This window comes from Bacillus rossius, unplaced genomic scaffold, assembly GCF_032445375.1.
Source record: "Bacillus rossius redtenbacheri isolate Brsri unplaced genomic scaffold, Brsri_v3 Brsri_v3_scf30, whole genome shotgun sequence".
Taxonomy (NCBI): domain Eukaryota; kingdom Metazoa; phylum Arthropoda; class Insecta; order Phasmatodea; family Bacillidae; genus Bacillus; species Bacillus rossius.
This window is the reverse complement of record NW_026962481.1, coordinates 291,049-304,210: the sequence shown is the minus strand read 5'-3', so window position 1 is coordinate 304,210 and position 13,162 is coordinate 291,049. Positions and strand designations below refer to the sequence as shown.

Here is a 13,162-nt window from a genome sequence, read left to right as displayed (position 1 = left end):
GGGTGTTGGTCAGTCTCTCAGAGTGTCTGTAAGTCTCTCAGTGTGTTCGTCAGTCTCTCAGGGTGTCTGTCAGTCTGTCAGTGTGTCCGTCAATCTAAGTGTGTCCGTCACTCTCAGTGGGTCTGTCAGTCTATCTATCAGTGTGTCAGTCTGTCTATCAGTGTGTCTGTCATTCTGTCAATGTGTCTGTCATTTTGTCAATGTGTCTTGTCAGTCTGTCAGTGTGTCTGTCAGTGTGTCAGTGTGTCTTACAGTGTATCAGTGTGTCTGTCATTCTGTCAGTGTGTCTGTTATTCTGTCAGTGAGTCTGTCAGTCTCTGTGTGTCTGTCAAGCTCTCAGTGTGTCTGTCAGTCTCTCAGTGTGTCCGTCAGTCTCTCAGTGTGTCCGTCAGTCTCTCAGTGTGTCCGTCAGTCTCTCAGTGTGTCCGTCAGTCTCTCAGTGTGTCCGTCAGTCTCTGTGTGTCCGTCAGTCTCTCAGGGTGTTCGTCAGTCTCTCAGGGTGTCTGTCAGTCTGTCAGTGTGTTCGTCAGTCTCTCAGTGTGTCTGTCAGTCTGTCTATCAGTGTGTCTGTCAGTCTGTCTATCAGTGTGTCAGTGTGTCTGTCATTCTGTCAATGTGTCTGTCAGTGTTTCTGTCAGTCTGTCTGTCCGTGTGTGATTCTGTCAGTCTGTCTGTCAGTGTGTGATTCTGTCTGTCTGCCAGTCTGTCAGTGTGTCCGTCAGTCTCTGTGTGTCTGTCAGTCTGTCTATCAGTGTGTCAGTGTGTCTGTAATTCTCTCAATGTGTTTGACAGTCTGTCAGTGAATCTGTCATTGTGTCAGTGTGTCCGCCAGTTTCTCAGTGTGTCTCAGTGTGTCTCAGGCTGTCTATCATTGTGTCAGTGTGTCTGTCATTCTGTCAATATGTCTGTCAGTGTGTCAGTGTGTCTGTCAGTCTGTGTGTTTGTCAATCTGTCTATCAGTGTTATTGTGTCTGTCATTCTGTCAATGTGTCTTCGTGTGTGTGAGTGTCTGTCTAAGTGTAAGTCTGCGTGCCAATCTGTGTGTCAGTGGGACGGTCTGTCTGTGTGTCTGTCTGTGTGTGATTCTGTCAGTATGTCTGTCATTGTGTGATTCTGTCAGTCTGCCAGTCTGTCTATCAGTGTGTCAGTGTGTCATTCTGTCAATTTGTCTGTCAGTCTGTCAATGTGTCTGTCAGTGTGTCATTGTGTCCGTCAGTCTTCCAGTGTGTCCGTCAGTATTTCAGTGTGTCAGTCAGACTCTGTGTGTCGGTCAGACTCTCAGTGTGTCCGTTAGTCTCTCAGTCCGTCTGTCAGTGTGTCTGTCAGTCTGAAAGTGTGTCTGTCAGTCTGTCAGTCTGAAAGTGTGTCTGTCAGTCAGTCAGTCAGTCTGTCAGTCAGGCTGTGTGTCCGTCAGTGTGTTTGTGAGTCCGTAGTGTGTCTGTTAGTCTGTTAGTGTGTCGTCAGTCTGTCAGTGTGTCGTCAGTCTGTCAGTGTGTCCTTCATTCGCTCAGGGTGTCCGTCAGTCTCTCAGTGTGTCCGTCAGTCTGTCAGTGTGTATGTCATTATGTCATTCTGTCAGTGTGTATGTCATTGTGTCTGTCTGTCAGTCTCTTTGTGTGTCAGTCTCTTTGTGTGTCAGTCTCTCTGTGTGTCAGTCTGTCTGTGTGTCAGTCTCTCTGTGTGTCAGTCTCTCTGTGTGTCAGTCTCTCTGTGTCAGTCTGTCTGTGTTTGAGTCTGTCTGTGTGTCTGTGTGACTGTCATTCTGTCAATGTGTCTGTCAGTCTGTCAATGTGTCCTTTAAGTGTGTCTGCCAGTGAGCTTGTCAGTCTGTTAGTGTGTCTGCCAGTGTGTCAGTCTGTCATTGTGTCTGTCAGTCTGTCATTGTCTGTTTTTCTGTCAGTGTGTCTGTCATTCTGTCAGTGTGTCTGTCATTCTCTCAGTGTGTTTGTCAGTCTGTCAGTGTGTCTGTCATTCTGGCAATGTGTCTGTCAGTGTATCAGTGTGTCCGTCAGTCTCTGTGTGTCTGTCAGTCTGTCTATCAGTGTGTCAGTGTGACTGTCAGTCTGTCAATCTGTCTATCAGTGTGTCAGTGTGTCTGTCATTCTGTCAATGTCTGTCAGTGTTTCTGTCCGTGTGAGATTCTGTCAGTCTCTCAGTCTTTCTGTCTGTGTGTGATTCTGTCAGTCTGTCAGTCTGTCTGCCAGTGTGTCAGTCTGTCATTGTGTCTGTCAGTCTGTCATTGTGTCTGTTTTTCTGTCAGTGTGTCTGTCATTCTGTCAGTGTGTCTGTCATTCTCTCAGTGTGTTTGTCAGTCTGTCAGTGTGTCTGTCATTCTGGCAATGTGTCTGTCAGTGTATCAGTGTGTCCGTCAGTCTCTGTGTGTCTGTCAGTCTGTCTATCAGTGTGTCAGTGTGACTGTCAGTCTGTCAATCTGTCTATCAGTGTGTCAGTGTGTCTGTCATTCTGTCAATGTCTGTCAGTGTTTCTGTCCGTGTGAGATTCTGTCAGTCTCTCAGTCTTTCTGTCTGTGTGTGATTCTGTCAGTCTGTCAGTCAGTCTGTCAGTGTGTCTGTCATTTTATCAGTGTGTCTGTCAGTGTGTCCGTCAGTCTCTCTGTGTGTCAGTGTATTAGTCTGTCTGTGTGTCTGTGTGTCAGTGTGTTAGTCTGTCTGTGTGTCAGTGTGTTAGTCTGTCTATGTGTCAGTCTCTCTGTGTGTGTCTGTCTGTTTGAGTCTGTCTGTGTGTCTGTGTGAATGTCATTCTGTCAATGTGTCTGTCAGTCTGTCAATGTGTCTGTCAGTCTGTCAATGTGTCAGTGTGTCTGTCAGTCTGTCTATCAGTGTGTCTGTCAGTTTGATAGTGTGTCTGTCATTCTTTTAATGTCTGTCATTTTGTCAGTGTGTCCGTCAGACTGTCAGTGTGTCCGTCAGTCTCTCAGTGTGTCCGTCATTCTCTGTGTGTCCGTTAGTCTCTCAGTGTGTCCGTCAGTCTCTCAGTGTGTCCGTCAGTCTCTCAGTGTGTCCGTCAGTCTGTCTTTCAGTGTGTCTGTCAGTCTGTATATCAGTGTGTCTGTCAGTCTGTCTATCAGTGTGTCTGTCAGTCTGTCTATATGTGTGTCTGTCAGTGTGTTAATCTGTTTGTCAGTGTGTCAGTGTGTCTTTCATTCTGTCAATATGTCTGTCAGTGTGTCAATGTGACTGTCAGTGTGTCTGTCAGTCTCTCAGTGTGTCCGTCAGTCTCTCAGTGTGTCCGTCAGTCTGTCTTTCAGTGTGTCTGTCAGTCTGTATATCAGTGTGTCTGTCAGTCTGTCTATCAGTGTGTCTGTCAGTCTGTCTATCAGTGTGTCTGTCAGTCTGTCTATATGTGTGTCTGTCAGTGTGTTAATCTGTTTGTCAGTGTGTCAGTGTGTCTTTCATTCTGTCAATATGTCTGTCAGTGTGTCAATGTGACTGTCAGTGTGTCTGTCAGTCTCTCAGTGTGTCCGTCATCTCTCAGTGTGTCCGTCGGTCTGTCCTTTAATGTGTCTGTCAGTCTGTCTATAAGTGTGTCTGTCAGTCTGTATCAGTGTGTCTGTCTGTCTGTATTTGAGTCTGTATGTCAGTCAGTGTGTGTCTGTCAGTGTGTCTGTCAGTATGTGTCTGTCAGTGCGTCTGTCAGTGCGTCTGTCAGTGTGTCTGTCAGTGTGTCTGTCAGTCTGTGTGTCAGTCTGTATGTCTGTCTTTCAGTAAGTTAGTATGTCTGTGTGCCAGTCTGTGTGCCAATCTGTGTGTCAGTGTTTCAGTCGGTCTGTGTGTCTGTGTGTGTTTCTGTCAGTCTGTCAGTCTGTCCATCAGTGTATCAGTGTGTCTGTCATTCTGTCAATGTGTCTGCCAGTCTGTCGGTGTGTCAGTCTGTGTGTCAGTTTCTCTGGGTGTCAGTCTCTCTGTGTGTCAGTCTGTCTGTGTTTGAATCAACTGTGTGTCAGTTTGTCAGTCAGTGTGTATGTTTGTCAGTCTGTCAGTCAGTCTGTCAGTGTGTCATTCTGTGTGTCAGTCTCTCTTTTTGTCAGTCAGTCTGTGTGTCAATCTGTCTGTTAGTGTGTCAGTCTGTCTGTGTGTCAGTCTGTGTGTCAGTCTGTGACAGTATGTCTGTGTGTCTGTCAGTGTGTCTGTGTGTCTGTCAGTGTGTCTGTCAGTGTGTCTGTGTGTGTGTGTGTGTCAGTGTGTTTGTCAGTCTGTCTGTTTGTCTCTCTGTCAGTCTGTCAGTTTGTCTGTCAGTGTGTCTGTCAGTCTGTCTGTCAGTCTGTCTGTCTGTTTGTCAGTCTGTCAGTGTGTCTGTCTGTCTGTCAATCTGTCTGTCTGTCTGACAGTCTGTCTATCAGTGTGTCAGTGTGCCTGTCACTTTCAGTGTTTTTGTCTGCCTGTCAGAGTTTCTGTCTGTCAGTCAGTGTGTCTGTCAGTCTGTCAGTTCCTCTGTATGTGTGTCTATCAGTGCCTCTGTATGTGTTTCTGTCAGTGCCTCTGTATGTGTGTCTGTCAGACTGTCAGTGTGTCTGTTTGTCAGTGTGTCTGAATGTCAGTGTGTCTGTCAGTGTGTCTGTCAGTGTGTCTGTGTGTGTGTGTGTGTCAGTGTGTTTGTCAGTCTGTCTGTTTGTCTCTCTGTCAGTCTGTCAGTTTGTCTGTCAGTGTGTCTGTCAGTCTGTCTGTCAGTCTGTCTGTCTGTTTGTCAGTCTGTCAGTGTGTCTGTCTGTCTGTCAATCTGTCTGTCTGTCTGACAGTCTGTCTATCAGTGTGTCAGTGTGCCTGTCACTTTCAGTGTTTTTGTCTGCCTGTCAGAGTTTCTGTCTGTCAGTCAGTGTGTCTGCCAGTCTGTCAGTGTGTCTGTCATTCTGTCAGTGTGTCTGTTATTCTGTCAGTGTGTCTGTCATTCTGTCAGTGTGTCCGTCATTCTGTCAGTATGTCCGTCATTCTGTCATTGTGTCCGTCAGTCTCTCAGTGTGTCAGTGTGTCTTGTCATTCTGTTAATGTGTCTGTCAGTGTGTCTGTCAGTCTGTCTGTCAGTCTGTCTGTCTGTTTGTCAGTCTGTCAGTGTGTCTGTCTGTCTGTCAATCTGTCTGTCTGTCTGACAGTCTGTCTATCAGTGTGTCAGTGTGCCTGTCACTTTCAGTGTTTTTGTCTGCCTGTCAGTGTTTCTGTCAGTCTGTCAGTGTGTCTGTCAGTCTGTCAGTGCCTCTGTATGTGTGTCTATCAGTGCCTCTGTATGTGTTTCTGTCAGTGCCTCTGTATGTGTGTCTGTCAGACTGTCAGTGTGTGTGTTTGTCAGTGTGTGTGTTTGTCAGTGTGTCTGACTGTCAGTGTGTCTGTCAGTCTTTTAGTGTGTCTGCCAGTGAGCCTGTCAGTCTTTCAGTGTGTCTGCCAGTGAGCCTGTCAGTTTGTTAGTGTGTCTGCCAGTGTGTCAGTCTGTCAGTGTGTCTGTCATTCTGTCAGTGTGTCTGTCATTCTGTCAGTGTCCGTCATTCGGTCAGTGTGTCCATCATTCTGTCAGTGTGTCCGTCATTCTGTCATTGTGTCCGTCAGTCTCTCAGTGTGTCAGTGTGTCTTGTCATTCTGTCAATGTGTCTGTCAGTCTGTCAGTGTGTCTGTCAGTCTGTCAGTGTGTCCGTCAGTCTTTCAGTGTGTCTGGCTAAGTATTCCATAACAGGATGTATTCAAAACAGGATACATTAAATAGTTTAGCTGCACTATTACAGAGTTTTAATAAGAAGTTTAGATACATTTATTAAAAATAATTTTAAATCATGAATTTGATTATGAATTACTAATTATAATTAAATTAACCTAACAAACCATCTACATATATGTTTTAGTATTTTCTATGTAGGCCTAGTTGTTATAACTGAAATCAAAAAACTGTAATTTATTTGAATTATCACAATTTCTTTATTACAGAACAGTTGCCATTAGTAACTTTGAAATGTAAGTCATGTGCTTTGTTGAATTTGTAGGAATTTTTTGTAGCCTGGAAACTTGCTTATCTGGTATTACTGGCTGGGTCGGTTCTACTGCATTTTGTTTTCATGCCAACCACTGTATATAAAATGCAGGGACATCCATTAGTTAGAATAGTGTTGTCATGTAGGTCTTCTTTCTTGATGCCTAGTCTGCCTCTCTCTTCCCATTCTCTGGACGTGGCCTTACTATCTCATTTTCGCTTTTCTATGATGTTATTAAAGTCCTGTACTCTAGCTTCCACAATATTCTATATAATTCTAATCCTGTCTCCCTAAGTTTCCTTACGAGGCAAAGATACCATTATAATTATTAAATGAGGGCCAAGAAACATAACTTTGGAATTTCTTGGTCTTTTTCTAATAATAAATTTATTAATGCATCTTTTGGACGTTAGAAAAAAGGCATTAAAGTAATTGACCAAAATTGTTGTGCACAGCTTAATTAAAAGTGCAGTATTCTTGTATCTGCTCTTGCTAGATATAATTTAAAATTTGGGGGATAAAGTGTCTGAATTAATCTTTATTGTGAATATGGCTGGTATGTTATTTATTTATTGGTTTTTGCAGCTGCTGTCCTGAAACTTCATAAGGTTAACCATATTGAGGTGAAGGATACAATCTGCCTGTGGCTGAAACAGAGCGAAACAAGAGTAATGAAGAGGTAAAACTTTTGTTATTCTAACAACTTTATTTTAACAACTTTTTAATTGTAACATTGAAAGTTGCCCAAGTTGACTGCAAGTGTGTCTGTCAGACTGCAAGTGTGACCGTCAGTGTGTCCGTCAGTCTCTCAGTGTGTCTGTCAGTCAGACTGACGGACAGACACAATGACAGAAAGTGTGTCTGTGTGTGTCTGTCAGTCTATCTGTCAGTCTGTGTGTCTGTCTGTCTGTCAGTCTGGTAGTCTGTCTGTCAGTGTGTATGTCTGTCTAGGTGTCAGTCTGTGTTCCAGTCTGTGTGTAAGTGTTTCAGTCTCTCTGTGTGTCTAGCTGTGTGTGATTCTGTCAGTCTGTGAATCTGTCTGTCAGTGTGAGATTCTGCCAGTCTGCCAGTCTGCCAGTTTGTCTATCAGTTGGTCAGTGTATCTGTCAGTCTGTCAGTGTGTCTGTCAGTGTGTCTGTCAGTGTGTCTGTCAGTGTGTCTGTCAGTGTGTCTGTCAGTGTTACAGTGTGTCTGTCAGTGTGTCAGTGTGTCTGTCAGTGTGTCAGTGTGTCTGTCATTCTGTCAATGTGTCTGTCAGTGTGATAGTGTGTCTGTCATTCTGTCAATGTCTGTCAGTGTGTCTGTCAGTCAGACTGACTTACAGACACAATGACAGACACACTGACAGACAGTGTGTCTGTCTGTGTGTGAGTCTTTCAGTCTGTCTGTCAGTTTGTGTGTCAGTCTGTCTGTCAGTCTGTATGTCAGTCTGTGTGTCAGTCTGTGTGTGAGTCTGTCTGTCAGTGTGTATGTCTGTTTAAGCATCAGTCTGTATGCCAGTCTGTGTGTCAGTGTTTTAGTCTCTCTGTGTGTCTGTCTGTGTGTGATTCTGTCAGTCTGTCAGTCTGTCTGTGTGTCTGTCAGTCTGTCAGTGTGTCTGTCAGTGTGTCAGTGTGTCTTACAGTGTATCAGTGTGTCTGTCATTCTGTCAGTGTGTCTGTTATTCTGTCAGTGAGTCTGTCAGTCTCTGTGTGTCTGTCAAGCTCTCAGTGTGTCTGTCAGTCTCTCAGTGTGTCCGTCAGTCTCTCAGTGTGTCCGTCAGTCTCTCAGTGTGTCCGTCAGTCTCTCAGTGTGTCCGTCAGTCTCTCAGTGTGTCCGTCAGTCTCTCAGTGTGTCCGTCAGTCTCTCAGGGTGTTGGTCAGTCTCTCAGAGTGTTTGTAAGTCTCTCAGTGTGTTCGTCAGTCTGTCAGTCTGTTAGTGTGTCGTCAGTCTGTCAGTGTGTCGTCAGTCTGTCAGTGTGTCCGTCAGTATCTCAGTGTGTTTGTCAGTCTCAGTTTGTCTGTCAGTCTGTCAGTGTGTCCGTCAATCTAAGTGTGTCCGTCACTCTCAGTGGGTCTGTCAGTCTATCTATCAGTGTGTCAGTCTGTCTATCAGTGTGTCAGTGTGTCTGTCATTCTGTCAATGTGTCTGTCATTTTGTCAATGTGTCTTGTCAGTCTGTCAGTGTGTCTGTCAGTGTGTCAGTGTGTCTTACAGTGTATCAGTGTGTCTGTCATTCTGTCAGTGTGTCTGTTATTCTGTCAGTGAGTCTGTCAGTCTCTGTGTGTCTGTCAAGCTCTCAGTGTGTCTGTCAGTCTCTCAGTGTGTCCGTCAGTCTCTCAGTGTGTCCGTCAGTCTCTCAGTGTGTCCGTCAGTCTCTCAGTGTGTCCGTCAGTCTCTCAGTGTGTCCGTCAGTCTCTCAGGGTGTTCGTCAGTCTCTCAGGGTGTCTGTCAGTCTGTCAGTGTATTCGTCAGTCTTTCAGGGTGTCTGTCAGTCTGTATATCAGTGTGTCTGTCAGTCTGTCTATCAGTGTGTCAGTGTGGCTGTCATTCTGTCAATGTGTCTGTCAGTGTTTCTGTCAGTCTGTCTGTCCGTGTGTGATTCTGTCAGTCTCTCAGTCTTTCTGTCTGTGTGTGATTCTGTCAGTCTGCCAGTCTGTCAGTGTGTCCGTCAGTCTCTGTGTGTCTGTCAGTCTGTCTATCAGTGTGTCAGTGTGTCTGTAATTCTCTCAATGTGTCTGACAGTCTGTCAGTGAACCTGTCAATGTGTCAGTGTGTCCGCCAGTTTCTCAGTGTCTCTCAGTGTGTCTCAGTCTGTCTATCAGTGTGTCTGTCAGTCTGTCTATATGTGTGTCTGTCAGTGTGTTAATCTGTTTGTCAGTGTGTCAGTGTGTCTTTCATTCTGTCAAAATATGTCTGTCAGTGTGTCAATGTGACTGTCAGTGTGTCTGTCAGTCTCTCAGTGTGTCTGTCAGTCTCTCAGTGTGTCCGTCATTCTCTCAGTGTGTCCGTCAGTCTCTCAGTGTGTCCGTCAGTCTCTCAGTGTGTCCGTCATTCTCTCAGTGTGTCCGTCATCTCTCAGTGTGTCCGTCAGTCTGTCTATTAATGTGTCTGTCAGTCTGTCTATAAGTGTGTCTGTCAGTCTGTCTATAAGTGTGTCTGTCAGTCTGTATCAGTGTGTCTGTCTGTCTGTATTTGAGTCTGTATGTCAGTCAGTGTGTGTCTGTCAGTATGTGTCTGTCAGTGTGTCTGTCAGTGTGTCTGTCAGTGTGTCTGTCAGTGTGTCTGTCAGTGTGTCTGTCAGTCTGTCTGTCAGTCTGTCTGTCAGTCTGTGAGTCAGTCTGTGAGTCAGTCTGTGTGTGAGTCTGTCTGTCAAAGGTGTATGTCTGTTTAAGTATGTCTGTATGCCAGTCTGTGTGTCAGTGTTTCAGTCTCTCTGTGTGTCTGTCTGTGTGTGATTCTGTCAGTCTGTCAGTCTGTCTGTGTGTCTGTCAGTCTGTCAGTCTGTTAGTGTGTCGTCAGTCCGTCAGTGTGTCGTCAGTCTGTCAGTGTGTCGTCAGTCTGTCAGTGTGTCGTCAGTCTGTCAGTGTGTCGTCAGTCTGTCAGTGTGTCGTCAGTCTGTCAGTGTGTCCGTCAGTATCTCAGTGTGTTTGTCAGTCTCAGTGTGTCTGTCAGTCTGTCAGTGTGTCCGTCAATCTGAGTGTGTCCGTCAATCTCAGTGGGTCTGTCAGTCTGTCTATCAGTGTGTCTGTCATTCTGTCAATGTGTCTGTCATTCTGTCAATGTGTCTTGTCAGTCTGTAAGTGTGTCATTCTGTCAGTGTGTCTGTCAAGCTCTCAGTGTGTCTGTCAGTCTCTCAGTGTGTCCGTCAGTCTCTCAGTGTGTCCGTCAGTCTCTCAGTGTGTCCGTCAGTCTCTCAGGGTGTTGGTCAGTCTCTCAGGGTGTTGGTCAGTCTCTCAGGGTGTCTGTAAGTCTCTCAGTGTGTTCGTCAGTCTCTCAGGGTGTCTGTCAGTCTGTCAGTCTGTTAGTGTGTCGTCAGTCTGTCAGTGTGTCGTCAGTCTGTCAGTGTGTCGTCAGTCTGTCGTCAGTCTGTCAGTGTGTCGTCAGTCTGTCAGTGTGTCCGTCAGTATCTCAGTGTGTTTGTCAGTCTCAGTTTGTCTGTCAGTCTGTCAGTGTGTCCGTCAATCTAAGTGTGTCCGTCACTCTCAGTGGGTCTGTCAGTCTATCTATCAGTGTGTCAGTCTGTCTATCAGTGTGTCAGTGTGCCTGTCACTTTCAGTGTTTTTGTCTGCCTGTCAGTGTTTCTGTCAGTCTGTCAGTGTGTCTGTCAGTCTGTCAGTGCCTCTGTATGTGTGTCTATCAGTGCCTCTGTATGTGTTTCTGTCAGTGCCTCTGTATGTGTGTCTGTCAGACTGTCAGTGTGTGTGTTTGTCAGTGTGTGTGTTTGTCAGTGTGTCTGACTGTCAGTGTGTCTGTCAGTCTTTTAGTGTGTCTGCCAGTGAGCCTGTCAGTCTTTCAGTGTGTCTGCCAGTGAGCCTGTCAGTTTGTTAGTGTGTCTGCCAGTGTGTCAGTCTGTCAGTGTGTCTGTCATTCTGTCAGTGTGTCTGTCATTCTGTCAGTGTCCGTCATTCGGTCAGTGTGTCCATCATTCTGTCAGTGTGTCCGTCATTCTGTCATTGTGTCCGTCAGTCTCTCAGTGTGTCAGTGTGTCTTGTCATTCTGTCAATGTGTCTGTCAGTCTGTCAGTGTGTCTGTCAGTCTGTCAGTGTGTCCGTCAGTCTTTCAGTGTGTCTGGCTAAGTATTCCATAACAGGATGTATTCAAAACAGGATACATTAAATAGTTTAGCTGCACTATTACAGAGTTTTAATAAGAAGTTTAGATACATTTATTAAAAATAATTTTAAATCATGAATTTGATTATGAATTACTAATTATAATTAAATTAACCTAACAAACCATCTACATATATGTTTTAGTATTTTCTATGTAGGCCTAGTTGTTATAACTGAAATCAAAAAACTGTAATTTATTTGAATTATCACAATTTCTTTATTACAGAACAGTTGCCATTAGTAACTTTGAAATGTAAGTCATGTGCTTTGTTGAATTTGTAGGAATTTTTTGTAGCCTGGAAACTTGCTTATCTGGTATTACTGGCTGGGTCGGTTCTACTGCATTTTGTTTTCATGCCAACCACTGTATATAAAATGCAGGGACATCCATTAGTTAGAATAGTGTTGTCATGTAGGTCTTCTTTCTTGATGCCTAGTCTGCCTCTCTCTTCCCATTCTCTGGACGTGGCCTTACTATCTCATTTTCGCTTTTCTATGATGTTATTAAAGTCCTGTACTCTAGCTTCCACAATATTCTATATAATTCTAATCCTGTCTCCCTAAGTTTCCTTACGAGGCAAAGATACCATTATAATTATTAAATGAGGGCCAAGAAACATAACTTTGGAATTTCTTGGTCTTTTTCTAATAATAAATTTATTAATGCATCTTTTGGACGTTAGAAAAAAGGCATTAAAGTAATTGACCAAAATTGTTGTGCACAGCTTAATTAAAAGTGCAGTATTCTTGTATCTGCTCTTGCTAGATATAATTTAAAATTTGGGGGATAAAGTGTCTGAATTAATCTTTATTGTGAATATGGCTGGTATGTTATTTATTTATTGGTTTTTGCAGCTGCTGTCCTGAAACTTCATAAGGTTAACCATATTGAGGTGAAGGATACAATCTGCCTGTGGCTGAAACAGAGCGAAACAAGAGTAATGAAGAGGTAAAACTTTTGTTATTCTAACAACTTTATTTTAACAACTTTTTAATTGTAACATTGAAAGTTGCCCAAGTTGACTGCAAGTGTGTCTGTCAGACTGCAAGTGTGACCGTCAGTGTGTCCGTCAGTCTCTCAGTGTGTCTGTCAGTCAGACTGACGGACAGACACAATGACAGAAAGTGTGTCTGTGTGTGTCTGTCAGTCTATCTGTCAGTCTGTGTGTCTGTCTGTCTGTCAGTCTGGTAGTCTGTCTGTCAGTGTGTATGTCTGTCTAGGTGTCAGTCTGTGTTCCAGTCTGTGTGTAAGTGTTTCAGTCTCTCTGTGTGTCTAGCTGTGTGTGATTCTGTCAGTCTGTGAATCTGTCTGTCAGTGTGAGATTCTGCCAGTCTGCCAGTCTGCCAGTTTGTCTATCAGTTGGTCAGTGTATCTGTCAGTCTGTCAGTGTGTCTGTCAGTGTGTCTGTCAGTGTGTCTGTCAGTGTGTCTGTCAGTGTGTCTGTCAGTGTTACAGTGTGTCTGTCAGTGTGTCAGTGTGTCTGTCATTCTGTCAATGTGTCTGTCAGTGTGATAGTGTGTCTGTCATTCTGTCAATGTCTGTCAGTGTGTCTGTCAGTCAGACTGACTTACAGACACAATGACAGACACACTGACAGACAGTGTGTCTGTCTGTGTGTGAGTCTTTCAGTCTGTCTGTCAGTTTGTGTGTCAGTCTGTCTGTCAGTCTGTATGTCAGTCTGTGTGTCAGTCTGTGTGTGAGTCTGTCTGTCAGTGTGTATGTCTGTTTAAGCATCAGTCTGTATGCCAGTCTGTGTGTCAGTGTTTTAGTCTCTCTGTGTGTCTGTCTGTGTGTGATTCTGTCAGTCTGTCAGTCTGTCTGTGTGTCTGTCAGTCTGTCAGTGGGTCTGTCAGTGTGTCAGTGTGTCTTACAGTGTATCAGTGTGTCTGTCATTCTGTCAGTGTGTCTGTTATTCTGTCAGTGAGTCTGTCAGTCTCTGTGTGTCTGTCAAGCTCTCAGTGTGTCTGTCAGTCTCTCAGTGTGTCCGTCAGTCTCTCAGTGTGTCCGTCAGTCTCTCAGTGTGTCCGTCAGTCTCTCAGTGTGTCCGTCAGTCTCTCAGTGTGTCCGTCAGTCTCTCAGTGTGTCCGTCAGTCTCTCAGTGTGTCCGTCAGTCTCTCAGGGTGTTGGTCAGTCTCTCAGAGTGTTTGTAAGTCTCTCAGTGTGTTCGTCAGTCTCTCAGGGTGTCTGTCAGTCTGTCAGTCTGTTAGTGTGTCGTCAGTCTGTCAGTGTGTCGTCAGTCTGTCAGTGTGTCGTCAGTCTGTCGTCAGTCTGTCAGTGTGTCCGTCAGTATCTCAGTGTGTTTGTCAGTCTCAGTTTGTCTGTCAGTCTGTCAGTGTGTCTGTCAGTGTGTCAGTGTGTCTTACAGTGTATCAGTGTG

At 44.8% G+C, this 13,162-nt stretch overlaps 1 long non-coding RNA gene across 1 annotated transcript in view; it reads left to right on the top strand.

Moving 5' to 3' along the window:
- LOC134544107 (uncharacterized) overlaps positions 1–6,644 on the top strand; it is a 71,017-nt gene extending 64,373 nt beyond the window's left edge. Inside the window, exon 3 of the long non-coding RNA XR_010077537.1 lies at positions 6,557–6,644. This is a non-coding gene — a long non-coding RNA (uncharacterized LOC134544107). The remainder of the gene's footprint in view (positions 1–6,556) is intronic.
- Positions 6,645–13,162: the final 6,518 nt, after the last annotated feature.